The sequence below is a fragment of the Zea mays genome, chromosome 7 (genome assembly GCF_902167145.1).
Source record: "Zea mays cultivar B73 chromosome 7, Zm-B73-REFERENCE-NAM-5.0, whole genome shotgun sequence".
NCBI lineage: Eukaryota > Viridiplantae > Streptophyta > Magnoliopsida > Poales > Poaceae > Zea > Zea mays.
In genome coordinates, this window is record NC_050102.1 from 95981948 (window position 1) to 96009158 (window position 27211).

General features: G+C 48.1%; 1 pseudogene; it reads left to right on the forward strand.

Moving 5' to 3' along the window:
• LOC118473027 (uncharacterized) overlaps window positions 1-27211 on the forward strand; it is a 101355-nt pseudogene that overhangs the window by 65686 nt on the left and 8458 nt on the right.

Sequence of the window (27211 nt, forward strand, 5' to 3'; positions counted from 1 at the left end):
GAGCCTCTCGCCCTTACACTTTGATGATCACAAAGAAGCACGGAAGTAAGGCTGGGATGAGCAAGGCACACAAGACACAAAATCAGAGCACAAACAAGCACACAAGTCACAACTCGAGCTCACAACACAACCCAAAGAGTTCTCTACTCAAATGGAGCTCTAGTTGCTATCACAAAGAATTGAATGCGCGGAATTGGAGTCTTGGTGCTTAGGAATGCTTAGAGAATGCTTGGTGTTGTCCTCCATGCGCCTAGGGGCCTCATTTATAGCCCCAAGGCAGCTAGGAGCCGTTGAGAGCATTCCAGGAAGGCAATTCTTGCCTTCTGTCGCCTGGCGCACCGGACAGTCCGGTGCGGATTTCTTTCCTTCTTTGGCGAAGCCGACCATTGGAGATTCATAGCCGTTGGCGCACCGGACATTGTCCGGTGCACACCGGACAGTCCGGTGCCCCCTTTTGACCGTTGGCTCTGCCACGCGTCGCGTGTGGATTACGCGGCCGACCGTTGCCCCGGCTGACTGTTGGCTCACCGGACAGTCCGGTGCACCACCGGACAGTCCGGTGATTTATAGCCGTACGCCGCCGACGAAGTCCCGAGAGCAGCCACTTGACAAACGCTAGCCTGGCGCACCGGACACTGTCCGGTGCACCCAGACTGCGCAGAGTCTTGGCTGCTCAGCCAAGTCTTTTCCAAATTGATCTTTTCCTGTTTCTAGCACTTAGACACAATACATTAGTCTCCAAAACAATGTACTAAGTCTTAGAAACATACCTTTACTCTTGATTTGCACTTCTTAAGTCTTTGGCACAAATATTACTCAAAACATTTGTGTGGAGCACTTAATCACCAAAATCTTATAGAAATGTCCCAAGGGTACATTTCCCTTTCACAAACGGGCATACATTGCTACTAGTGATGGTGGGTATGTTAGTGCTTCTGATGTTGAAGATGAAGATACTGTTGGAGCTAACATTGCAGAGACATGATGGTGATGAAGAGGTTCTTGATACAACAGCGACCGAGACCTATAAGGCCTTGATTGTGCAACGAGCTTTGAGTGCCACGGCTAGTGACGACGACAACAGACAGCGCCACAACCTCTTCAACATGTTCCTCATCGTCAAGGACTGCTGTGTACATACCATCATTGACGGTGGTAGCTACAACAACTTGGTGAACGTTGAGGTAGTCAAGAAGCTTGCCTTGACCACACAAGAGCATCCCCATCCTTATCACATTCAATGGTTTAACAACAGCGATAATGTAACGCCCCGAATTTTAGAGTTAAATTTTTCTTTCTTCATCACTCGCCAAATTCGGGTGTTACCTCTCTTTTCCCATTTCTTTTCACTACACCTTACCCATTCTCAAAATTCTAAAGAGAGTTAACTCTATGTCGTATATTAATAAATCCTAGAAGTGGATTTTCCCTTTGGTTGTTGCATCATGCCGAGCCACGCATCTTTTCCTTTGTGTGTATTCGCTTGGCCTTCGTGAGGTATTCATTTATTAAGAGTTTGGAGCTATATGGAAAATAGGAAAAACCTCAAACCCCCCCCCCCCTTTTTTCCTGCTGGCTTTTCGGCCCAAGTTGAAGCCCTGGCTTTTATTTTGGGCCCTCGCGGCGCGGCCCACCTGCCCCCCTCCTTCTCTCCCCCCCTCTTGTTGTGGGTCGGCGAGACGCCCCACGGCCCAGCCACCGTCCCCCCCCCCCCCCCCCCCCGCGGCCTGCTTCCCCCTTTCCCCCATTCTCCTTCGCGTCTTGGGCCAGAGCCACGGCGGCCCAACTCGGCGCGGCCAAGCCGCCAGCGCGTGGGCGCGGCGCGCTCGCCCGGCCGGTGCGGGTGGCGGTTTTCGCAGCCGCCGTCGTTGCATGTGGGGCCCGCCTGTAAGCCCCGAAGTCGTCCCCTGTTCATCTCCCTCTCCCCCACGATGTTTCTTTCTCCTATCCCCATCGCTCTCGTCGCCCAGAATCGCTGCCGTCGCGTCCATCCGCTCGGCCCCTGTCCCATGGTGAGCCTCGCCTCCCTCTCCTCCCTCGTCCTTCCCCTCCCTGGTTTCCCTAGCGCGCAGTCGGATGGCTCGCGGCTCGGCACGGCCGGAGCTCGGCCATGGCACACGGCCCGTGGCCCTAGCGTCCCGTGGCCCTAGTGTCCCGTGCAGCCCTCCCCCTCACTCTTCCCGACGCGGCCCAGCGCGGACCGCTCGGCGTGCTGCCCCGGCGTGGCACACCCGCTCGCGGTCGGCCCCGGCGTGGACGCCCTTCGCGCGGCGCCCGGCCCTGGCGCGCGCAGCCCCACCAGGGCTCGCCTGCCCCCCTCCCCGCACCGCGGCGCGCCCGCCCCGGCCCCCTCCCTCCCTTGCTGGTGCGGCCCACGGCCTTGGCTCGCCCCGGCGCGACGTGCTCTGCCACGGCTCGGCCCCAGCGCGCGCGGCCTACTCGCGTCCGCGGCGTGACGCGACCCCAGACGTGGCGCGCTCGCTTCTCGCATCCACGACGTGGCCTCGGCGTGGTGCGCCCGCAGCCCCTGCTGCCTGGCGCGGTTCGGCATGCTGCTTGCGGTGCGCGTCCGTGCGTGTAGCTCGGCGCGGCGCGGCCTGCTCGTGGCGCGCGGCGTGGCCCCAGCCCGACGCGTTCCGGCCCCTGTGTGGCTCACGGCCAGTGCCCCCGGCGCGGCTATGGCCCACGGCTAATGTGGCAACTCGCTCGCTCACCCATGCGACGCATAACGTCACGCGCGTTCACTTTTATTTGTGTGCAAATTGTCGCGCGGCGATACTTCTCATTATTTAAAAGTGCTAGTACTAATTGAACTGTGTCAGGAAGCGACATGTTAACTAAACGTGGAATTAATTATGATTAGATGATAACTATATTTGCACCTACATTGAGTATCGGTTAGTATAACTACATGAAATTAAGTGGTTAAGTTCATTCTTTCACTTAGCATGAGTATAATGGGTTGTCGATCATAATAATGGTTATGTTATTCTTACTACCCATACGGTCGTAAGCGCTAGCCATATGTCGGGTGTATGATTATTGGATTCATCTCTTTGTATGGTGTACTGTTTACTTTCTGATTTGAGATATGGATGTATGTTTGCGCTTGCATAGATAACGGTCTGGTTGAGGAGTCCGAAGAACTCTTAGGAGAAGCCCCTGAGCAGCAGCTGGTTGGTGGAGGCAAGTGTCCCTTGACCCATCTATGTCTTATAGAATTATATAATTCACTTTCTGCATTTACACAGTTTATACTTAAGGATTGACTAGCTTTTGTTATCCATGTCCTTGCTTACCTATTTAGGTTGGATTATTATGGTTTAGCTGTATGCTAGTGCTTAACATTAATCAATGAACATGATGAGATTTATCTATGATACGTTGTTTTCCTTCTTATTTATGATATACTTGTGTCAATTAAGGGGACTCGAGCGGTTTCTCGAGTGCCTCTCCGAAAGGACCTATTCGTTGGATGACCGCCCGGGAAAATAGTGCAACCATGAGGGTGGAATGGGACGCCCTTAGCTGAATAATTAGAGGAACTGTGATGTAGTTCGCTTAGTCGTCGTGCCGTTAATGGGGCTCAGTGTATGCGGCTCGCTCTGCCAAGGTTGGTTCGCCCCTTGGGGAGGGGTGTGGTGCATTTAAGAAACCTAACGGGCGGCTAGCCCCGGGGAATCTTTGTAAAGGCTACGTAGTGATACATTTGGGTTAATAACGTGGGTTAATTGTAAAACTTGGAAAGGGTACATTTGGGTTAATAACGTGGGTTAATTCTAAAACTTGGCTTTCTCTACTAGTAATAATAATCTGACCAACTAAAAGCAACTGCTTGACTTATCCCCGCATAAAGCTAGTCCACTACAGCCAAACAGGATACTTGCTGAGTATGTTGATGTGTACTCACCCTTGCTCTACACACCAAACCCCCCCCTTCCCCAGATTGTCCGCATTGCAACCACTACTCAGGAGAAGATGGAGCCGTGGAAGAAGACTTCCAGGAGTTCCAAGATTACAACAAGTTCTAGGCGTGGGTTAGCGGCAACCCCCAGTCGGCTGCCTGTGAAGGCCGCGTGTATCTACGTTTCTTTTCCGCACTTTGATTATTGTAAAGACTATGTGGATGTCTCAGACATATGATGTAATCGACTATTATTTTTCTTTTATGTTATTATTTGAGCACTGTGTGATGATGTCCAGTTATGTAACTATTGTGTACGTGAATTGCTGATCCTGGCACATACATGGTTCGCATTCGGTTTGCCTTCTAAAACCGGGTGTGACATAGGTGGTATCAAAGTCGTGCTGACTGTAGGACTGCTAACCTAGAGTAGAATGGTCGTTCTAAGGATTATAGACCCCTATTATCACCTTGACTTTGATATCCTTTCAAAAGTTGGTCATATCGACCAAACCTATGTTCTACTATATATTATACCTTGCTAAAAATCTTTTTGTTTATTCTAATTCCTCATTTTATTTATGGTTTATTACTTGCTGGTCATATTAGTTATGTTCTCACTCTTATGCTTACGGTGTCTTTTGTAGATGGCTCGTCTTAGACACACTGCACGGAAGTCCGTCATCCCCTTCTTGCCCTCTCGTCTCGCTGAGCGTCCGCTTCGTCGTCCAGTGACTGGTTAGTCTAGCCACTTGGAGAGGCTACACCACCACCTGCACGAGGAGCAAGAACGTCGACGACAGGAGCTGGAGCAGCAGGGCTCTTCTTTATCGCTTCAGCAGGAGATAAAGTCTGTGAGGAGCTGCTCCCCTGTGCTCCCACTGGAGGCGCCCCCTGCACCACCACTAAGCGCCCCAGCTGCTGGAGTATCTGCTGGAGGAGACCCTGATGATGGAGGTGGCGACGGCAGCTCGAGCTTCAGCACCGACCTTTCAGCCGACCAGGAGCCGGAAGGATGAATTGCTCGACCCATCACTCGCGACGCCGCTCACGGGTGTCACTTCCACGACGCGCTCAACACCCTGCTATGCCAGGCACTCGACCGGTGTACTTGGTCCATCGAGTATCGCTGTGTGGTCTTCCAGCAGAGTCGCGGGGTCTACCCGAACCGCTAGGAGGTGACCTGCTTGATGCGCCGTCCGGAGAACAGTCTCTGGGGTGCGGAGGTCTGCTCAGAGCACTACTCTATCTCTGAGCGGGACTCAGCTGAGGCGGCCATGCAAGATGCCGCACGACGTGCGCTTTTGCACTACTGCTCAGTGCTCGACGGGGTAGCCGACGGTCTCAACCTGAAGTATTACCCCCGTCGTTCATCTGGCAGCACAGGAGGCGTGATTGTCTCACATGTTGGTGAGGACAATACTAGGTTGAGCAGCACAGTCAACCTAGCCACCGTGCTAAACATGGAGCTAGACCATGCATTAGACGAGCTGAGTAGGGCTCGTGTTGAGATCGCCTAGCTGCGGGCTGAGCGCGCGGAGCGTCGTCACCTGGAGGATGGCTCCCCCGCTCCTATCGGGACTCAGCACCCGCACCGCTCACCTCGGCGTGGACACCAGGCTTATGGCGACCCCGACTGCAGGACCAAGATAAATTTAGAACCATAGATCGTTAGTGTTAGGTCCTGCAATAAATGCTTAATATAGAAGTTTTAGTCTTAGTCTTAGTCTCGGTCTTACTATTAGTTAGTCTTAGTTAGACATGGTAGTTTGCTTATCTTGTGCTTTTATGTTTGTCATGATGAACTATGTTGGATTTGGATCTTTGTAATGACTGTCACCAGAGTGTGGGCATCCCCTGCACCTTGGTTTACCTGTTAAGTGTTAATGAAGTTAGTTATCTAGTTGAGAAAGCCTTTTATTCCACTTTTCTCTTTATCTGAGAAGTGGTGTTTGCCTATGTTGGAAGTCAGTGAAGATGTTCATCTGTTTGGTATTGTGGAAGGATTCTGTACTCTTTTCTTATGCTGCAAGTTACAAGATCAGTTTTGATGTGTGATTGCATTCTACAGATGTCAGAAAACAGGCGCAGAGGAGGAAGGCATGCTCAGCAGGAGCAGGCAGCACCGCAGGATGAGGCACCCCAGCAACAGCAGCTGCCACCCCCACCCCCGATGACCATCGAGCATATGTTCTTGATGCAGACTCAGGCAGTTCAAGCCACCGGTCAGACTCTAGCCGCCATTCAGCAACAGCAGCAGCAGCAGCCACCACCTCAGCCTCAGATGCCTCAGATGCTCAGGGACAAGTGTGCTGAATTCATGAGAGGTCATCCCCCAGTGTTCACTCATTCTTCTGACCCCATGGATGCTGAAGACTGGCTGCGCACAGTGGAGTAGGAGTTGCACACCGCTCAGTGTGATGACAGAGAGAAAGTTATGTATGGTCCCCGTCTGTTGAGGGGAGCAGCTCAGTCTTGGTGGGAGTCCTATCTCGCCACCCATGCCAACCCCGACGCCATCACCTAGGAAGAATTCAGAGATAGCTTCCGTCAATACCATGTTCTTGCAGGTCTGATGACATTGAAGAAGGAGGAGTTCCTGGCACTCAAGCAAGGGTCAATGTCTATTAGTGAGTACCGAGACAGGTTTCTGCAGTTGTCCCGCTACGCTCCTAAAGATGTCAACACCGACTCCAAGAGGCAGTATCGTTTCTTGAGAGGCTTGGTCGACCCACTGCAGTATCAGCTGATGAATCATACCTTTCCCACATTTCAGCACCTGATTGACAGAGCGATCATGACAAAGAGGAAGCACAAAGAGATGGAGGATCGCAAGCGTAAGATCAATGGACCTCAGCCTGGAAGCAGCAATCTCCCTCGTTTCTCAGGCAACCCACCTCAGCAGTTCAAGCAGAACCAGCGCCCACCTCAGCAGCAGTAGTTTTAGAGGCAGTACCCTCAGCACCAGCAGCAGAATCGCCAGAACAATCAGTCAGAAGGAGGTCAATTCCAGAAGCAGAATCAGCAAGCACCTCGTCTTCCCGCCCCAGCAATCAACCAGAGCAGTCAAGCAGCACCAGCACAAGGCGGAAGCAGAGCATGTTTCCACTGTGGAGAGTAAGGCCATTGGGTGATGCAATGTCCAAAGAAGGCAGCCCAGCAACAGTCAGGCCCTAATGCCCTAGCAAAGCAGAATGTGACTTAGCCTGGAGCAGCCACGCTACAACCATGGGAGACTGAATCACTTGGAGGTTGAAGCATTTTAGGAAACCCCGGCATGATAGTAGGTATGTTTCCAGTTGACTCCCATATTACAGAAGTGTTATTCAATACTGGAGCAACGCATTCATTCATTACTACATCATGGGTAGAAGCACATAATCTTCCAATAACTACCATGTCAACCCCCTATTCAAATTGACTCAGCCGGTGGTAGAATTCGAGCCGATAGTATTTGCTTGAATGTAAGTGTGGAAATAAGGGGGATAGTGTTTCCCGCTAATCTCATAGTAATGGGTATTCAGGGAATAGATGTCATCCTAGGGATGAATTGGCTAGATAAGTATCAGGCAGTTATCAGTTGTGATAAGAGGACAATCATGTTGATGTCCCCACTAGGAGAAAAAGTGGTGACCGAGTTAATCTCACCTGAGCCGAGGAAAGGAAGTTGTCATCAGATGACTATTGATAGCAAAGAGCTAGATTCACTCGAGATTATCAAAGTGGTGTCCGAATTCCCAGATGTGTTTCCGCAGGACCTACCAGGTATGCCACCAGAGCGAAAAGTTGAGTTTGCTATAGAGCTTCTTCCTGGCACCGCCCCCATTTCTAAAAGAGCCTATAGAGTATCTGGACCAGAGTTAGTTGAACTCAAGAAGTAGATTGATGAAATATCAGAGAAAGGTTACATCCGGCCAAGCACCTCGCCATGGGCCACCCGTGTCCTATTTGTGGAGAAGAAAGATGGCACTAGAAGGATGTGCATCGATTATCGAGCTCTGAATGAAGTCACAATCAAGAACAAGTACCCCTTGCCCAGAATAGAAGATCTGTTTGACCAGCTGAGAGGAGCCAGTGTGTTTTCAAAGATAGATCTGAGGTCAGGTTATCATTAGCTCAGGATTCGACCTTCAGACATTCCGAAGACAGCATTCATTACCAAGTATGGGTTGTATGAGTTCACTGTGATGTCTTTTGGCCTAACGAATGCACCAGCCTTCTTCATGAATCTGATGAACAGTGTATTCATGGATTATCTTGACAAGTTTGTGGTGGTATTTATTGATGACATTCTTATATATTCTCAAAGTGAAGAAGAGCATGTGAATCATTTGAAGATGGTATTGCAGAGATTGCAAGAGCACCAGTTGTATGCAAAGTTGAGCAAGTGCGAGTTCTAGATTGATGAAGTCCTGTTCTTGGGTCACATAATCAACAAATAAGGATTGGCTGTGGATCCGATGAAAGTGGCAGACATTCTGAACTAGAAAGCGCCAACAGATGCCCAAGGAATCAAGAGCTTCATTAGAATGGCCGGATATTATCGGCGATTCATTGAAGGGTTTTCAAAGATTGTGAAACCGATGATAGCTTTATTAGGCAACAAAGTTGAGTTCAAGTGGACCTAGAAATGCCAAGAAGCCTTTGAAGCGCTGAAAGAGAAGTTAACTACAACACCTATCTTAGTCTTGCCTGATGTGCACAAGCCCTTCTCGGTGTATTGCGATGCTTATTACACTGGTTTGGGGTGCGTGTTGATGCAGGAGGGAAGAGTTGTGGCTTACTCGTCCCAACAGCTGAAGGTTCATGAGAAGAATTACCCAATCCATGACTTAGAGTTAGCAGCAGTGGTTCACGCACTGAAGACATGGAGGCACTATCTGTATGGGCAGAAATGTGATGTTTACACAGACCACAAGAGTCTGAAGTACATATTCACTCAGTCAGAGTTGAATATGAGGCAATGGAGATGGTTAGAGTTGATCAAAGACTATGAATTGGAGATTCATTACCATCCAGGCAAAGCGAACGTGGTAGCAGATGCTTTGAGCAGGAAGAGTCAAGTCAATACGATGGTCGCTCATCCGATGCCTTATGAGTTGGCCAAAGAGTTTGATAGGCTGAGTCTCGGGTTTCTAAATAATATGCGAGGAGTAACAGTCGAGTTAGAGCCCACTTTAGAGCGGGAAATCAAAGAAGCACAGAAGAATGATGAGAAGATCAGTGAAATCCGGAGGCTGATTCTAGAAGGCAGAGGAAAAAACTTTCGGGAAGATGCAGAAGGTGTGATATGGTTCAAAGACCGCTTGTGTGTTCCCAATGTCCAGTCTATTCGGGAATTGATCCTCAAGAAAGCTCATGAGACAGCTTATTCTATACACCCTGGAAGTGAGAAGATGTATCAGGATCTAAAGAAGAAATTCTGGTGGTACGGAATGAAGAGGGAAATCGCAGAGCATGTAGCTATGTGTGATAGCTGTCGACGGATCAAGGCAGAGCATCAGAGGCCAGCTGGATTGTTGCAACCGTTGCGAATTCCTTAGTGGAAATGGGATGAAATCGGGATGAATTTCATAGTCGGATTGCCTCGCACTCGAGCCGGCTATGATTCCATTTGGGTAGTAGTGGACCGCTTAACCAAATCAGCCCACTTCATACCTGTCAAGACCAACTATAGCAGTGCAGTATTGGTAGAGTTGTACATGTCCCAGATCGTTTGTCTTCATGGTGTGCCAAAGAAGATAGTGTCAGACAGAGGAACGCAGTTTACCTCTCATTTCTGGTAGCAGTTGCATGAAGCCTTGGGTACACATCTGAATTTCAGTTCAGCTTATCATCCGCAGACAGATGGTCAGACTGAAAGAACCAATCAAATTCTTGAAGACATGTTGAGAGATTGTGCATTGCAAGATCAGTCTGGATGGGACAAGAGGCTACCTTATGCAGAGTTCTCCTATAACAACAGTTACCAGGCCAGCTTGAAGATGTCACCATTCCAGGCGCTTTATGGAAGGAGTTGTAGAACTCCATTGCAATGGGATCAGCCTGGAGAAAGGCAAGTGTTTGGGCCAGACATTTTAATTGAAGCTGAAGAGAACATCAAAATGGTTCGGGAGAACCTGAAGATAGCGTAATCAAGGCAGCAAAGCTATGCAGACACAAGAAGAAGAGAGCTGTGTTTCGAAGTTGGAGATTTTGTTTATCTTAAAGTGTCACCTATCAGAGGAGTCAGAAGATTCGGAGTCAAAGGCAAGCTAGCACCCTGTTACGTTGGTCCATATCAAATTCTCGCAAGGCGTGGAGAAGTGGCCTATCAGCTCAGTCTGCTAGAAAATTTGTCTGCTGTGCATAATGTCTTTCATGTGTCTCAGTTGAAGAAATGTCTGTGTCTGCCAGAAGAGCAGTTGCCAGTGGAGGGACTTGAAGTCCAAGAAGACTTGACCTATATTGAGAAGCCAACGCAAATTATTGAGACTGCAGACAGAGTCACTCGAAGAAAAACTATCAGAATGTGCAAAGTCATATGGGGTCATCACTCTGAAGAAGAGGCAACTTGGGAGCGTGAAGATGATCTAATGGCTAAATATCCCGAACTCTTTGCTAGCCAACCTTGAATCTCGAGGGCGAGATTCTTTTAAGGGGGGTAGGTTTGTAACGCACTGAATTTTAGAGTTCAATTTTTCTTTCTTCATCACTCGCCAAATTCGGGCGTTACCTCTCTTTTCCCATTTCTTTTCGCTACACCTTACCCATTCTCAAAATTCTAAAGAGAGTTAACTCTATGTAGTATATTAATAAATCCTAGAAGTGGATTTTCCCTTTGGTTGTTGCATCATGCCGAGCCACACATCTTTTCCTTTATGTGTATTCGCTTGGCCTTCGTGAGGTATTCATTTATTAAGGGTTTGGAGCTATATGGAAAATAGGAAAAACCTCAAACCCCCCTTTTTCCTGCTGGCTTTTCGGCCCAAGGTGAAGCCCTGGCTTTTTTTGGGGCCCTCATGGCACGGCCCACCTGCCCCCCCTCCTTCTCTCCCCCCCCCCCCTCGTCGTGGGCTGGCTAGGCGCCCCACGGCCTAGCCGCTGTCCCTCCCCCCCCCCCCCCCCCCCCCCCCCCCCCCCCCCCCCCCCCCCCGCGGCCTGCGCGTGGGCACGGCGCGCTCGCCCGACCGGTGTGGATGGCGGTTTTCGCAGCCGCCGCCGCTGCATGTGGGGCCCGCCTGTAAGCCCCGAAGTCGTCCCCTGTTCATCTCCCTCTCCCCCACGATGTTTCTTTCTCCTCTCCCCATCGCTCTCATCGCCCAGAACCGTTGCCGTCGCGTCCATCCGCTCGGCCCCCGTCCCGCGGTGAGCCTCGCCTCCCTCTCCTCCCTCGTCCCTCCCCTCCCTGGTTTCCCTCGTGCGCGGTCGGGTGGCTCGCGGCTCGGCGCGGCCGGAGCTCGGCCATGGCGCACGGCCTGCGGCCCTGGCGTCCTGCGCAGCCCTCCCCCTCGCTCTCCCGGCGCGGCCCGGCACGGACCGCTCGGCGTGCTGCCCCGGCGTGGCACGCCCGCTCGTGGTCGGCCCCGGTGCGGACGCCCTTCGCGCGGCGCGTGGCCCTGGCGCGCACGACCCCGCCCTGGCTCACCTGCCCCCCCTCCCCGCGGCGCGGCGTGCTCACCCCGGCGTGGCGCGCGCCCGCCCCGGCCCCCTCCCTCCCCTGCTGGCGCGGCCGTGGCGTGGCCCACGGCCTTGGCTCGCCCCGGTGCCCGGCACGGCGTGCTCTACCCCGGCTCAGCCCCAACGCGCGCGGCCTGCTCGCGTTCGCAGCGCGGCGTGGCCCCCAGCGTGGCGCGCTCGCTGCTCGCGTCCGCAGCGCGGCCCCGGTGTGGCGCGCTCGTAGCCCCTGCTGCCTGGCGTGGTCCGGCATGCTACTCGCGGCGCACGTCCGCGGCGCGGCGTGGCCTGCTCGTGGCGCGCGGCGCGGCCCCAGCCCGACACGTTCCGGCCCCTGCATGGCTCGCGGCCAGTGCTCCCGGCGCGGCATGGCTCGCGGCCAGCGCCCCGGTGCGGCTATGGCGCACGGCTAACGTGGCAACTCGCTCGCTCGCCCGTGCGACGCATAACGTCACACGCGTTCACTTTCATTTGTGTGCAAATTGTCGCGCTGCGATACTCCTCATTATTCAAAAGTGCTAGTACTAATTGAACTGTGTCAGGTAGCGACATGTTAACTAAATGTGGAATTAATTATGACTAGATGATAACTATATTTGCACCTACATTGAATATCGGTTAGTATAACTACATGAAATTAAGTGGTTAAGTTCATTCTTTCACTTAGCATGAGTATAATGGGTTGTCGATCGTAATAATGGTTATGTTATTCTTACTACCCATACGGTCGTAAGCGCTAGCCATATGTCGGGTGTATGATTATTGATTCATCTCTTTGTATGGTGTATTGTTTACTTTCTGATTTGAGATATGGATGTATGTTTGCGCTCGCATAGATAACGGTCTGGTTGAGGAGTCCGAAGAACTCGCAGGAGAAGCCCCTGAGCAGTAGCTGGTTGGTGGAGGCAAGTGTCCCTTGACCCATCTATGTCCTATACAATTATATAATTCACTTTCCGCATTTACACAGTTTATACTTAAGGATTGACTAGCTTTTGTTATCCATGTCCTTGCTTACCTATTTGGGTTGGATTATTATGGTTTAGCTTTATGCTAGTGCTTAACATTAATCAATGAACATGTTGAGATTTATCTATGATACGTTGTTTTCCTTCTTATTTATGATATACTTGTGTCAATTAAGGGGACTCGAGTGGTTTCTCGAGTTCCTCTCCGTAAGGACCTGTTTGTTGGATGACCGCCCAGGAAAACAATGCAACCATGAGGGTGGAATGGGTCGCCCTTAGCTGAATAATTAGAGGAACCGAGGTGTAGTTCGCTTAGCCGTTGTGCCGTTAATGGGGCTCGGTGTATGCGGCTCGCTCTGCCAAGGTTGGTTCGCCCCTTGGGGAGGAGTGTAGTGCATTTATGAAACCTAACGGGCAGCTACAGCCCCGGGGAATCTTTGTAAAGGCTACGTAGTGATACCGTACTGGGTCACCTTGGTAGTGATCAATGGAGAGTCATGATCTCCGGGCAGAAAGGGAATCACGGCTTGTGGGTAAAGTGCGCAACCTCTGCAGAGTGTTTGAAAACTAATATATCAGCTGTACTCACGGTTATGAGCGGCCAAGTGACCTCCATTGATTAGTGATACTTGACCAGAGATGTTCGAATTACATGTGGCAATGAGAATGATGGTTTTGGCATTGACTATGGTAATGGTATTGGTACTCTTTCTGTTTGGAAAGGGTACATTTGGGTTAATAACGTGGGTTATTTCTAAAACTTGGCTTTCTCTACTAGTAATAATAATCTGACCAACTAAAAGCAACTGCTTGACTTATCCCCACATAAAGTTAGTCCACTACAGCCAAACATGATACTTGTTGAGTATGTTGATGTGTACTCACCCTTGCTCTACACACCAAACCCCCCCTTCCCTAGGTTGTCCGCATTGCAACCACTGCTCAGGAGAAGATGGAGCCGTGGAAGAAGACTTCCAGGAGTTCCAAGATTACAACGAGTTCTAGGCATGGGTTAGCGGCAACCCCCAGTCGGCTGCCTGTGAAGGCCGCGTGTATCTACGTTTCTTTTCCGCACTTTGATTATTGTAAAGACTATGTGGATGTCTCAGACATATGATGTAATCGACTATTATTCCCCTTTTTATGTTATTATTTGAGCACTATGTGATGATGTCCAGTTATGTAACTGCTGTGTACGTGAATTGCTGATCCTGGCACGTACATGGTTCGCATTCGGTTTGCCTTCTAAAACCGGGTGTGACAGGTAAGTTCAAGGTATCAAAAACAGCAAGGGTGCATTTTTCTATTGGCTCTTACCATGACTTTGCTGATTTCGATGAGGTGAGTATGGATGCTTGCTCTCTTTTACTGGGACGTCCTTGGGAGTTTGATACTGATGCTATTCGCCATGGTAGATTTCATAAATATACTTTCATGCATAAGGGAAAGAAAATTGTGTTGCTTCCTATGACTCCCACTGAAATTGTCCACTTTGAACATGAGAAAAAGACTAATGCTAAGAAAAAAGGTGTTTTGAACTCTGAAAATCAGCAACCTATTAAGTTAAAAACTCCTACTTTGCTAGCCACTAAATCTGATCTTGATGAGTTACATGCCTCTGTTGGACTTTGCTATGCTTTAGTGTGCAAAAATGCTTTCTATTCCATTGATGATACGTCTATTGCTTTGCCACCGGCTATTGCTAACCTTTTGCAAGAGTATATGGATGTGTTTCCCTCTGAGATACCCCCTGGATTACCACCTGAGTTGCCTCCAGATTTTCTGGTTAGTTCCACCTTTAACATTTCAGATTTGAAGCCATATATGGGTGACGATGATGAGATCGAGTCGAGGACGACTCCAATTCAAGAGGAGGAGGATTATGAGGACATCACTTCTATACATACAATGAATGGACCGATAACACGATCTCGTGCACGACAGCTAAATCTCCAGGTATGATCTACCCTAGTCAATTGTGTTTTAGAGCTTACGCTTGGGGCCATGGATGTTTTAATGATTAGGTACCTTGGAGAGGACCAGCAAGGACTTGGGAAAGGCCAAGGTGTTGAGGAGGAGCAGCAAGGGCGGCCACAACAGGAAGGAGATCAAGTTCGACTCGGCTGCGACTCCATCTCGGGTTCCAAGACCAGTCTGCACTAAAATGGACGCCCAAGATGCATCCGGACTCTGATTGCGATGGACTTGATATGGTTGGAAAGATAAGGAGATTATCTAACCAACCCAACTAGTTCCACCTTAAAATTCATCCGGAGTCAACAGGAATCGTCGAAACAATTCAGCATTCAGATTCTGTTTTGGTGCTGCGACACTGTCTGTTGGGCCATTGGGCTGTGTATCGCGTCGAAGCCCATTAGGGGCGAGTCCAGGGGTCACGCATGCCCTAATACTCTATTTATTCAGCAGCCGCCACCACATTAGGTTTTGGGTTTTGCTTAGATCAATTCTGTCATCGAACAATGTCGTCGTCATCGGTTTGTGAGACCCCATCCCGTAATCAATACAATTTTGGTTGCGTTTCTTTCCTGTTCTTGCTTGTGTTCTTGATTGCACTTGCAGGGATAAGCCTTCGTGGCGAGGTCACTCGTGTGTCACGGGTGATAACCATTGGAGCCGTGGTGTAGTGATTGCGAGGAACCGTTCGCTCGGAGCCTTGGATCAACAACGTCGAGATCTCCACTCAATCAAGTTATCGTATCTCACGGAAGATCGGGCCGCGTCTACTATCATTGACTCCCTCAAGCCAGCATATCCTTGAGAGTCTTTTATTTTGACGAGTAAGACTTGCGAAAGTACACTTCGTACTCAGGGTTTTCGAACCCATGTTGATGTAGGTGAGGAAGCAGCAAACTTTTGTTGCTTTTGCTCTAAGGTGGTGCCAAAGGAAGAAGCTCAAGAGTGAAGCCTCGGGAGGATGTTGTCCTCCTTTTTAAAAACATTATACTGTTAAGCGGGAGGGGTTTTTGCCTCCCGAGTTTGTAATAATAATACTTCTGCACTCATATACCTCTGGTCTATAATATTAACACTCTTTCTATATGTTAATGTAAATTAAGTTACTGTAACTGCTTCCGCTTGTTCGTTCCTCCGATGTGTTGTAATATCTGTGGGACGGGTGAAACGCTCTTGGGAAAGGTAAAGGATACAGATACTGAACTTGTCAAGTGACTAGATGCATCTACAGGGTTGTCCGAGGTCCGCTGGACAAGGACAACTGTAGGTGGGCCTAATGACTTGGGAGGTTCCGTCACAAGTACCATCACCATATTACATGCTTTCAGCACACGCACGCTAGTGTTAAACACTTAGCGATTTATGGTAGTAGCAGATTTCTGATTTATTGTTGTGTTATAGCACATTAATTTACAACTAAACTGAAACCAAAAACATAAGTGTGTGGTCTCACTTTAGCCAACAAGAACATATTATAATCAATGATTAAATCCTTATCATTAATTAGTGAGCACTATGTCATAAAGGCACAGGGGACCATGTAAAGGGTCACTAATAAATCAGAAAAGCAAGGCAAAAAAGCGGTCAAACACACTCTTCAATTAACATTAGCAAAATATTCATCCGGTAGACAACATTGAGACTATTACTTGATTAAGAAAAGCATAAAGGTGTGTATCTAATATTCAAGATTGTTTACCTAGTTCAAAGGTGGTTTCTTTGTACTAATACAATATCTAGTGATCATTCCATCCATTTTCAAATTGGGATTTCATTCCTTCTTTTCTAATGTTTTTTTAGTTTTCTTTTTTGCTATTGTGCACTTGTGGGTCAGTACATGCATTTGACTTTGATTTTTCAGAGTTATTTATTATTTATGAAATCATGTCATTAATTTACAGAAATCACTCTTACCGAGTATGAGAAATAGAGGGCAGAAAATGTGATGAGGAATAATCAGATGTTCCAACGACTTGGGATTAATCAGTTACACACAATGATGACTGCCACAAGAGCAAGGAGCAAATATGATGGTCCTCAGGAATCGGGGTCTTTGTTTGACGGTGAGGACAGTGAAGGCTCTGAGCAAGAGGAAGTAAACAAGTTTCTAATTCATCTATTTGTTTCCTCATGTTATATATCATTACACATGCATTTGCAAATAAATTGATATGCATTATTATTGTATTATACCTACAGGATTCCCATGTTGCAAAAGTTGTACATGGCCACAACTCCACTCATGTTGCTAACAAACCTATGCAAGGAACACGAGGATCTAAGAGGGTTGTGGCCCTTGATGTTCCTAGACAAGAAATTAGATTCACTAGGCAAAGGAGTGCTGCCATAAACCAACAATCCTCCTTAAGCCTAACTACTACTACACATGCTAGTTCATGAGCCACCACAAACCAAGCATCCACCTAGAACATGACTACCGCAACACATTTCACTTCAAGTGTTGCCACTGAGCAAGATTACACCGAAGACCTGAATACTGCTGCACAACCTACTTCTCCCATACAAGCTGAGGTCAATGACCACAATAGAGATGAAGGCAAGTGATTATTTGATATTCAATCAGTGTATCAACTAATCTTCAATTTCTCAAATAAATTAATCTATCAACCTCATGATCTGTAGTAGCTATCTAGAATGTCTGTGTAGGTAACAGATCCAACTAATGTTTGGTTTTGATTATTGGGTTGTTAAACATAGAACAAGGATAGAGCAATGAAGTTGTATATTTGTCCAGATATTACTGTATGTTCTGCTCTGTCTAGGGAAAATGCTCACATGCACCAGAACCCATAAGATCTTTACCATTCACTAGATTTTTTCTTGCTAGTTCGAAAATTTAATATCTTTTTGGCTTTTATGATGCTAATCACCAGAATTGGTACCAAGGCAACGAAGTAGGGGCAAACAACTTGAATCCTTGAGTAGAGGGTTAGGCACTAAGATTCCAATCCAAATCTCTGATGGAAAGCGAAGGCAAGACCCACCTATTCAGGCTGCAAAGTTTGCATTGGAGGGTGGGATCATACTGAGGCAACACATTCCAATATTTCCGCACTGCAAGGAGTACAAGAAGCAAGAGAACGAGGATAAAATTACAGACTACATTGGGAAGCTTGTTGTAAGTCATTTTCCCTCACTTGTTCAGTTACAGTTCATTCTCCTTTTTAATTATCATAGAATCACCACTTCTTTGCTAGGGTCAATTCACCATGGATGTTGAGAGTAATGCAGTAAAAGATGCATGTGTTGATATGCTAAAGGGTGGACAACGCCAAATGAGGTATAGGCTAAAAAAGTACTTCACTGGAGATCCTGCAAATCAAGTGAGGACTACATCACCTGTTTCATGTATGACTGATGATCAATGGAGAGAGTTGGTACAAATGTGGTCTAGCCCAAACCACAAGGTATTTGCGATCAAGCTCCACTTTTCCCTCTATATAAATAATATTTTTATTTATGAAGTGTTTGGAATGCAACTTTTCTTTTTCTTGGGAAAATTGTTCTTTGTTAGTACTATTTGAGAACCTAGTGGTTGATTCCACCTCCAATAGCTTAGTAACCATTTAGCTGTGGCATGTATTGATCATTATCAGAGCCTCTTGCATTTTACCTCATTTAGTACATGAGAACACTAATTTGCTACCAAATGAGCAGTTTTCCTTGCTGTTGGTAAAGGTGTTGCTTAATGTTGTTCCATCAAATGAATGTGTTGCTTGTTGTCATGCTGTAAGAAATGAAGCAGCAAGAATTCTGATGCTAGCAGCAAGCAACATGATTTCTGAAATTTGTTATTAGCAAGAACAGCAAGCAGCAACTAGTTCATTTTCAACAGCAAGCGGTTCACTTTCAAGCACACCAAAAATTGTTTTCTAGTCAGCAAGAACATCAAGCAACAACCAGTTCAGTTTCAACAGCAAATTGATCAACAACTATTTCACTTTGAACCTGTTTTCTGTCTTACTCGCTGAAGGAACAACAACCAAGCAACCATTTCAGTGTCTTATATGAGTGGATAGACTTATTATTTACCTTCACTCAATATTAATGTAACCCAATACAAAATTATTGAAGTGTCATATATGCTTTTCAATGTCCATATTATCCTCTAAAAGTATTATGTTCTTGTTCTAGAATTATGATGAAAAGAAAACTCCTACAATTAAGAAAATATGTGTTAGCACCCCACTCCATGGATGTAGTTAAACGCGTGGAACACAACTGGTTTCACGATAACAGGGAGTACAAGCCGATACACACAATCTCGAATGGGGAAGATCAGTAGCAATCTAAGTAGAAGGAAGTAGAAGATTAAAGGAACTCTAACCCTAGACCAGCTAGCGATGAGGAAGCTATGGAGGAGGATGATGTAACTAGGAAGAAGGAAGATGATGATGTCTATTTTCTCTCCTCAGTTTGTGGGTAGTCTTCTCCTCTTGTAGTACCGACCAGTCCAGATGCAAACCAGGCCCATCATGGCCCACAGCCCATCTATATATCTGACATTCCCCCCACCTTAAAATGTAGCTTGTCCCCAAGCTGCTGTTCTTATGACAACCAGGATCCCAAACAAAGACTGAGAAATTGCCTTGGTCATGGTTGATAGTAGTACTCCTCTTAGTCATCTAGTCAATGAGTATGCGAGCTTCATCAAGTTGCCCAAGCAAGCAAGACTCCCTCATCAGTGTATTGTATGTCACATTATCTGGGAAAATTCTCTTCTTCGTCTCTACCATGATCTCATATGCTTTTCCCATATTTCCATCTGTGTAGTGGCGATTGATCAGAGCATTGTACATGGCAACGCTAGTCCAGATGCCATTCGTCTCAGCAACTATAAACAACCTATCTGGCTCCTGAACTAGGCCTTCCCTGGAGAGAGCATATATCACTGACATGTACGCCACTGCAATTCTCTTGTCATTTGGATTAAATGGTAGAAATTGAATCTCTTGGACACCAGCACAAGCCTCCTTTGCAGCAGCCAGCATACTAACTATTGTGGCCTCTATGGCATCCTGATTTTTCGTACGAGAAGCTCTGGCATCCATCAGAATTACTGCATCTTGGTCAGCTCCTCTTTGGAAAACATCTACAAGGCTCTTGTTCATAGTCAACTTGGTCTAGGGTAATGTCCCAGTCTTGTCGTTGCAAGGGACGTCCATGCCAGCCATTTCTTCAATAGTTGTCATTCTCTTAGTAATTGCTCCCTGTTGAGCCAAGCGATAAGCCCCGATTGTCATAGTCGTCACGGAAAGGACAGTGGGCATGGCAATTGGAATTCCTCCAATCAGAAGCACCAACAGATTGTCTATTCCTGGTCGGTAAACCATGTCTTGGATAGGGTACATGACAATAAATTCCACAAGCATTCCCGCAACAATTGAACAGATGCAAAAAAATCCCGGTGAGTGCAGATTGATCAATTTTCAGTGGATCCCCTTCAAGCAGATGAGCATCAGCTGGAATGATATCCCCAAGCTTCACATTAATGATGTCTCCTGGCACAAGGATAGCCAATTCATCCTCGGCCCACTAGCCATTTTTTAGAACCTTTAAAGTATAAGTGAACACGTCTGGGTGTGATACCCGGTTTGCAAAGAAGAGAAGTTGGGGGTTGTTCTTTTTGTTTTTTTCCCTCATCCAGTTGTTGTTTTGGGGATTTGGAATTTTGTGAACAACATTCGCAACTAGGGCAGTATAATTTATTTGGTTTGGCGTTTGCGTTGCGGTCGGGAGCTGTCGCGTGGGTTAGTTGGGCCGCAATTGGTGTTTCGGCCCAATAGCCCTCCCAAACCCTAGCCGCCACCCTCCTAACTACCCCCCCATGTGCAGCCGCCCCCCCCCCCACTCCTCCTTTCCCCTTGGCCGCCGCCCCCCCCTGCCCACCTCCTCCTCCCTCCATTGTTGCAGCCACCAAAACCCTAGCCGCCCCCCCCCCCCAATCCCCTCCTCCCTAGGTGCTACTCCGTGCCGCTCGGATCATCGTCTTTTGGTGCGAATCTCCAATCGTTTTGGTGGAAGGAAGAAGGGAGGAAGGAAAAGGGGAGAACCCAAGGTGGTGGACTTCCGGATCGTTCTTAGGGATTTTGCCTGAACTTCGGTAAAGGCAAGTAAAACAGTGATGGTTATTTCGTCTTTTGATTGAAGAGTCTCATACTTGATTATGTTTGTGCTATTTGTGTTCGTATCCATATTCCTAATTGGGTACCATCGTTTGAAATTATTCATGCTTTATTGATTATACATGTGGAGGGTGTGGTTTGATCATGTTACCCATGTGGTTATTGATGTGAAATGGGTGGAAGTATATGTCTAGCACATTTTATTTGGGAAGAACTCATGTTGTTGACATGCATAATGCATTCATCATCCATTGCATTGAAGTTTTCGTCGCGATCTTATGGTCCGACCGTACCGGTACAATGAGCATCATATGTTTCCCGAGAAGGGGTATGATGCAGCTTCATATCCTTAGAGGTATGAAGGCAGAAGTCATGTTGCATCTGTAGCTATGTGCATTCATGGGTGAAGTGTGGAACCTATTTTGGTGATGTGGATAAGGTGGATCTTTACTTTGTAATTCATCTTGGCATTGAGTAATTGATTACTTGCTTACTTGCTGCAAATTAATATTTAAGGAAGAAGTTGAGAACCATGTGGTTGCTTATGCACGGTTGGCTTGCATTGTCCAACTGTTGTTTGTTTTTTTACTTGCTGAGATGTGTCATCTCACTCTTGCATTGTCTGATGCAGGCACCTGATCTTTGCTTTGGGAAAGAAGGGATGTAGCAGCACGGCCACCACACTTTTAAATAAAGGAATAACTGATTATTAATGATGTTAAACAGGAAGGGTCAAGTCTAGGGAATTATTACATTCTAATCTTCATGGTAGTTGAACTGTTTAGTTTGGTGGGCTGAGATGTCTATCTTTTGTCTGGTCATGAATGTTCTTTTCTACCGTTGCATTTTGATTATACTATGGCAATTATCTTTCTTTTATATCCTGTATAAACTATATGCTTCCCTTGTTATGCTACTTTCAAGGGAGGTGCTGCCGGATTTTGCAATACTTTCTTTCTCTATGTGCTGCATAAGTTTTGTAGAAAGGTTTTTTTTTGGTATCATCCATTGTGTGGGATCAGTGGGGTGTTACAGTTGGTATCGGAGCATAGGCTGTAGGTCCTAGCAAGTGGAGTAGTAATAAATTGACACACTGCACATGTAGGATGGGTTTTCGGTCTTGCTATTGATATGATTATGTTATTCTCTGTGCTAGTTTTGACATTATCTAGAGAGATGCTATGCTTATCTCATATACTTATTATTCTCATCCCTGTGGATACAGCTATGCCGCCTCGTAGAGCTCGGGGTAGTCCGCAAGCTCCTAGTGGGGACTCGATGAGTCCGGCGGCAATGTTAGCCGCGATGCAGGCCATGCAGCAGGAGTTGGCCCTTCTGAGGCAAGCCATTCCTGTCGCCCCTGCAGGTGCTGCTCAGGGAGCTGGAGGTGGAGAAGTGCCCGGGGGCGCTGTCCCTGCGGGTGCTGTTCCAGGTGGCGGGGCCGGGGTGCCTCTTCCTGTCAGTGGTCTTTCTCTGATGCAGTGGATGGGCATGAAGTTGGATTCTTTTGATGGCAGTGGTACTCCGGTCGAGGCGGCAGATTGGCTGACTTATGTGGAGGATAAGATGAATGTCTTCGAGATTGCTTATGAAGATCGGGTTCGCTTTGGCACTCAGCTGCTGAAGGGTGAGGCACAGATTTGGTGGAGAGGCGTGCAGGCAGCGCACTCCTCACCAGGAGTCCTATCATGGGATGTTTTCATCAGGCAGTTCGAAAGGAGATTCTACCCGGTCACCTTTCTGGAGAAAATGAAGATTGACTTGCAGTCCTACAAGCAGGAGAAGAAGTCTGTCACAGAGTATGAGGTGGGCTTCAACAAAATGGTCCGCTTTGTCCCTCATGTGGCTTATAATGAGATGGAGAAGGCGAGCCAATTCCGTCAGGGTCTGAAGCCTTCTATCAGGCATGCTCTGGGGGCCTTTCCGTTGGTGGACTTCCGTACCACAGTGGAGCAGGCGCTGGGTGTGGAGATGCAACACCAGTACACCATGGAGTCGCAGAAGTCTTCGGGTGTTGATCAACCTCGTAGCCAGGACACGAGGAGGGGCAACACTGGAGGTCCCGCTCACAAGAGGGGCAAGTCTCAGCATCAGCGCCACCATCCTTACCGTGGCAAATCTTCTGACTCAGGTACTTCAGGAGGAAGTACTCAGAGGTTTCGGGCCGTTCCTAAGCCCGGGTTGGGGCTGGTGTGTTTCCGCTGTGGAGATGCGCATCGCCATGCAGAGTGTCAGTGGAGTGGCAGGTGTTCTATCTGCAGTCAGGACCACAAGGATGTGGTGTGTAGGAGGAATCCCAATGGGAAGCTCAGATGGGAGCCGATAGCTTCCTCCTCTTCTCAGGGCACTATCAATATGATGTCAAGTGCTGAGCAGCAGTTTTCAGTTCCTCTTCCTCCACAGCAGCTTTATGTGCCCGGGACTTCTCAGTTCGTGCCGATGCAAGGTTTTCCGCAGTATCAGGTTGTGCCTACTCCTGCGCCGTCTACCCCTGTGTTGTCTCAGTTTGGAGCTCCGCGCCAGCCTCCTCCGGTGGCTCAGTGGGGTTCTTCTGTTAATTTCACTCCGGGAGCTTCCTCTTCTGCGGGTATTTCTGGAGCTTATGTGCTACCCGCTACGGATGGCAGGGAGTAAGGAGACGTGGTGACAGGTACGATTTCAGTTGATTCATTTGCAGCCCATGCTCTTTTTGACTCTGGCGCTAGCTATTCGTTTGTTTCGGAGGATTTTGTGTCGCGGGCTGGTCTTTCAGTGCAGAGGTTGGGTCACCCAATTTTGGTCAGTTCTGCTAATGGCTCCATTAGTAGCTGTTCAGTTTGTCAGGGGTGTTCCGTCATTCTTGCTGATGAGGTTTTTTTCGGCTAATCTGGTGGTGATTTCCTTGGGGGCATTCGATGTTATCTTGGGTATGGATTGGTTATCCCAGTATCGCGCGGTTATATCCTACTTCTGGAAGATAGTGTTATTGCAGGCGCCGTCGGGTAAGGAGGTGGTATTCTTGGGAAGTTCTCCGAAGTTCACATTATCCTTGTTGGCGCAATTGCTTCCTGATCGCTGGTCAAGGAAGTCGGGGATCTTTTTCTCTATGGTGGTGGAGGGCGAGGCTGCCTTGTGGGTGCAGGACATCCGGGTGGTGTGTGACTTTGCTGACGTGTTTCCAGCAGAGCTTCCAGGCATTCCTCCGGAGCGCGATGCAGCTTTTGAGATTAAGCTGATCCCGGGTACGCAGCCTATTCATAAGGCCCCGTATCGAATGGCTCCAAAGGAGCAGATTGAATTAAAGCGACAATTGGAGGATCTGCTGGCTAAGGGCTTCATTAGGCCTAGCAGGTCTCCATGGGCTTCCTCAGTATTGTTTGTTGAGAAGAAGGATAAAAGTAAGCGGCTGTGTGTGGATTATCGCGCTTTGAATCAAGTGACAATCAAGAATAAATATCCGCTTCCCCGAATTGAGGTCCTCTTTGAGCAGTTGAGGGGTGCCCAGGTGTTCTCCAAAATTGATTTGAACTCTGGTTATCATCAATTGAGGATTCGTGAGGAGGATATTGAGAAGACTGCCTTCTGCACCAGGTATGGGCATTATGAGTTCATAGTCATGTCCTTTGGCTTAACTAATGCCCCTGCTGCGTTTATGGAAGCAATGAATAGGATGCTGCATGAATTCTTGGACGATTTTGTGGTCGTATTCCTAGATGATATTTTGATTTATTCAAAGACCGAGGCCGAGCATGATCAGCATCTCCGTCTCGTTCTGGGTGCCCTAAGGAAGAATCAATTCTATGGCAAGTTGAAGAAGTGTGCCTTTTGGCTATCTGAAGTGGCTTTCCTGGGGCACGTGATTAATCAGCAGGGTATTGCGGTTGACCCCAAGAATGTTGCGGCTGTAGTGGAGTGGAAGAGACCTTCTAGTGTCTCTGAAATCCGAAGTTTCTTGGGGCTTGCTGGGTATTATCGGCGTTTCGTACCAAAATTTTCCAGCATTGCTAAGCCTTTGACTAGGCTCTTGGGGAAGGGTGTTCCCTTCGTCTGGTCCGGCGATTGTGAGATCAGTTATCAGTCATTGAAGAGCAAGTTGGTGGACGCCCCTATCCTAGCTTTACCTGAGAGCGGTAAGCGTTTCACAGTTTATACGGATGCTTCGCGTATTGGTCTTGGCTATGTGCTGATGCAGGAAGGCAGGGTGATTGCTTATGGCTCAAGGCAGTTGAGGAAGCATGAGGGGAATTATCCAACTCATGATCTGGAATTGGCTGCGATGGTTTTTGCTCTAAAGTCGTGGAGGCATTACCTTTATGGCGAGGCTTGTGACATTTTCACTGATCACAAAAGTCTCAAGTATATTTTTACTCAGAAGGAGCTGAATTTGAGGCAGCGTCGGTGGCTAGAATTGATTAAAGATTATGATTTGTCCATTCATTATCACCCGGGGAAGGCTAATGTGGTGGCGGATGCCCTTAGCAGGTCCGGGGTTCCAAAGGTGGCCTTGCCGTTGATCGCTGATCTGGACCGTTTGGGGATCGCTTTGTGTTATGTCGGCACCGCTAGTGAGGAGACTCAGATGCTTATTCAATCCTCTCTTATGGAGAGAGTGCGTGCGGCTCAGCAGCAGGATCGTCTTTTGCAGGAAGCCCGAAGGAGGGTTGGTGATGGTAAACCGCGGGAGTTCACCATTGATGAGAATGATTTGGTTCGTTTCAGGGGCCGTCTTTGTGTGCCTCAGAAATCAGAGGTGAAGCTGGATATCCTGCGAGAAGCTCATAAAACGCCTTACACCGTCCATCCTGGCGAAACCAAAATGTACCGAGATTAGAAGCAAAACTTCTGGTGGAAGCGGATGAAGGTTGACATTTCTAAGTATGTGGCCGCCTGTGAAGTATGTCAGCGCGTGAAGGCCGAGCATAAGCGGCCTGCAGGTTTGCTGAAGTCATTGGAAATTCCAGAGTGGAAATGGGAGCATATCACCATGGATTTTGTGGTGGGTCTACCTCGTTCTCCTCGTGGCAGGGATGCTATTTGGGTGGTAGTGGATCGCTTGACTAAGTCTGCACATTTTATTCCCATGAAGACCACGAATTCAGCTTCAGATTTGGTTCCCTTGTATATGAAGGAAGTAGTCAGGCTTCACGGGGTACCTAAGTCTATTGTTTCTGATCGAGACTCCAAATTTGTATCCAAATTCTGGGAGAGTCTCCACAGTGCATTGGGCACCAAGCTTTCGCTTAGTGTCGCTTTTCACCCTCAGACGGATGGTCAGTCAGAGCGAACAATCCAAACCTTGGAGGATATGTTGCGTGCTTGTGTTCTGTCATGGAAGGGTAGCTGGGAGGACCATCTTGCTCTGGCAGAGTTTGCGTATAACAACAGCTACCAAGCTAGCATCAAGATGGCGCCATTTGAGGCTTTGTATGGCAGGCGGTGTATCTCTCCTCTGTGCTGGGAGACTTTGGGAGAGAGATCCCTGGTTGGTCCTGATTGGGTTCAGCAAACTTCTGAAAAGGTTCGGGAAATTCGTCAGAATATTTTGGCAGCTCAGAGTCGTCAGAAGAGTTATGCTGATGTGAGGAGGCGGGATCTGGAATTTGCTGTGGGTGACCAAGTCCTTCTCATGGTATCACCCACTAAGGGAGTTGTTCGGTTCGGTGTCTCTGGGAAGCTCAGCCCAAGATACATTGGACTGTTCACTATCTTGGCCCGAGTGGGCAGCCTGGCTTATCGCTTGCTGCTGCCGGATTCCATGGCAGGGGTACACCCGGTTTTTCATGTCTCTATGTTGAGGAAGTTCTTGCGGGATCCGGACCATCAGATTGAGATGGAACCAATTGCGGTGCAGCAGGATCTGACTCTGGTGTGCCGTCCGGTGCGTATATTGGAATTCTCGGAGCGTGTGTTGAGGAAGAGGTCAATTAAGTATGTCAAGGTCTTATGGTCTAATCAGTCAGAGCGCGAGGCTACGTGGGAACTTGAGGAGTTGATGCGGCAGAAGTACCCGGAACTTTTCGTTGTGGGTAAGTGTTGTTGATTCGCTAATCTTTTCTTGTGTCATTCCGACAGAAGCGTCAGAATTCGAGGTCGAATTCTTTTTAAGAGAGGTAGAATGTGATACCCGGTTTGCAAAGAAGAGAAGTTGGGGGTTGTTCTTTTTGTTTTTTTTTCCCTCATCCAGTTGTTGTTTTGGGGATTTGGAATTTTGTGAACAACATTCGCAACTAGGGCAGTATAATTTATTTGGTTTGACGTTTGCGTTGCGGTCGGGAGCTGTCGCGTGGGTTAGTTGGGCCGCAATTGGTGTTTCGGCCCATTAGCCCTCCCAAACCCTAGCCGCCACCCTCCTAACTACCCCCCCATGTGCAGCCGCCCCCCCCCACTCCTCCTTTCCCCTTGGCCGCCGCCCCCCCTGCCCACCTCCTCCTCCCTCCATTGTTGCAGCCACCAAAACCCTAGCCGCCCCCCCCCCCCAATCCCCTCCTCCCTAGGTGCTACTCCGTGCCGCTCGGATCATCGTCTTTTGGTGCGAATCTCCAATCGTTTTGGTGGAAGGAAGAAGGGAGGAAGGAAAAGGGGAG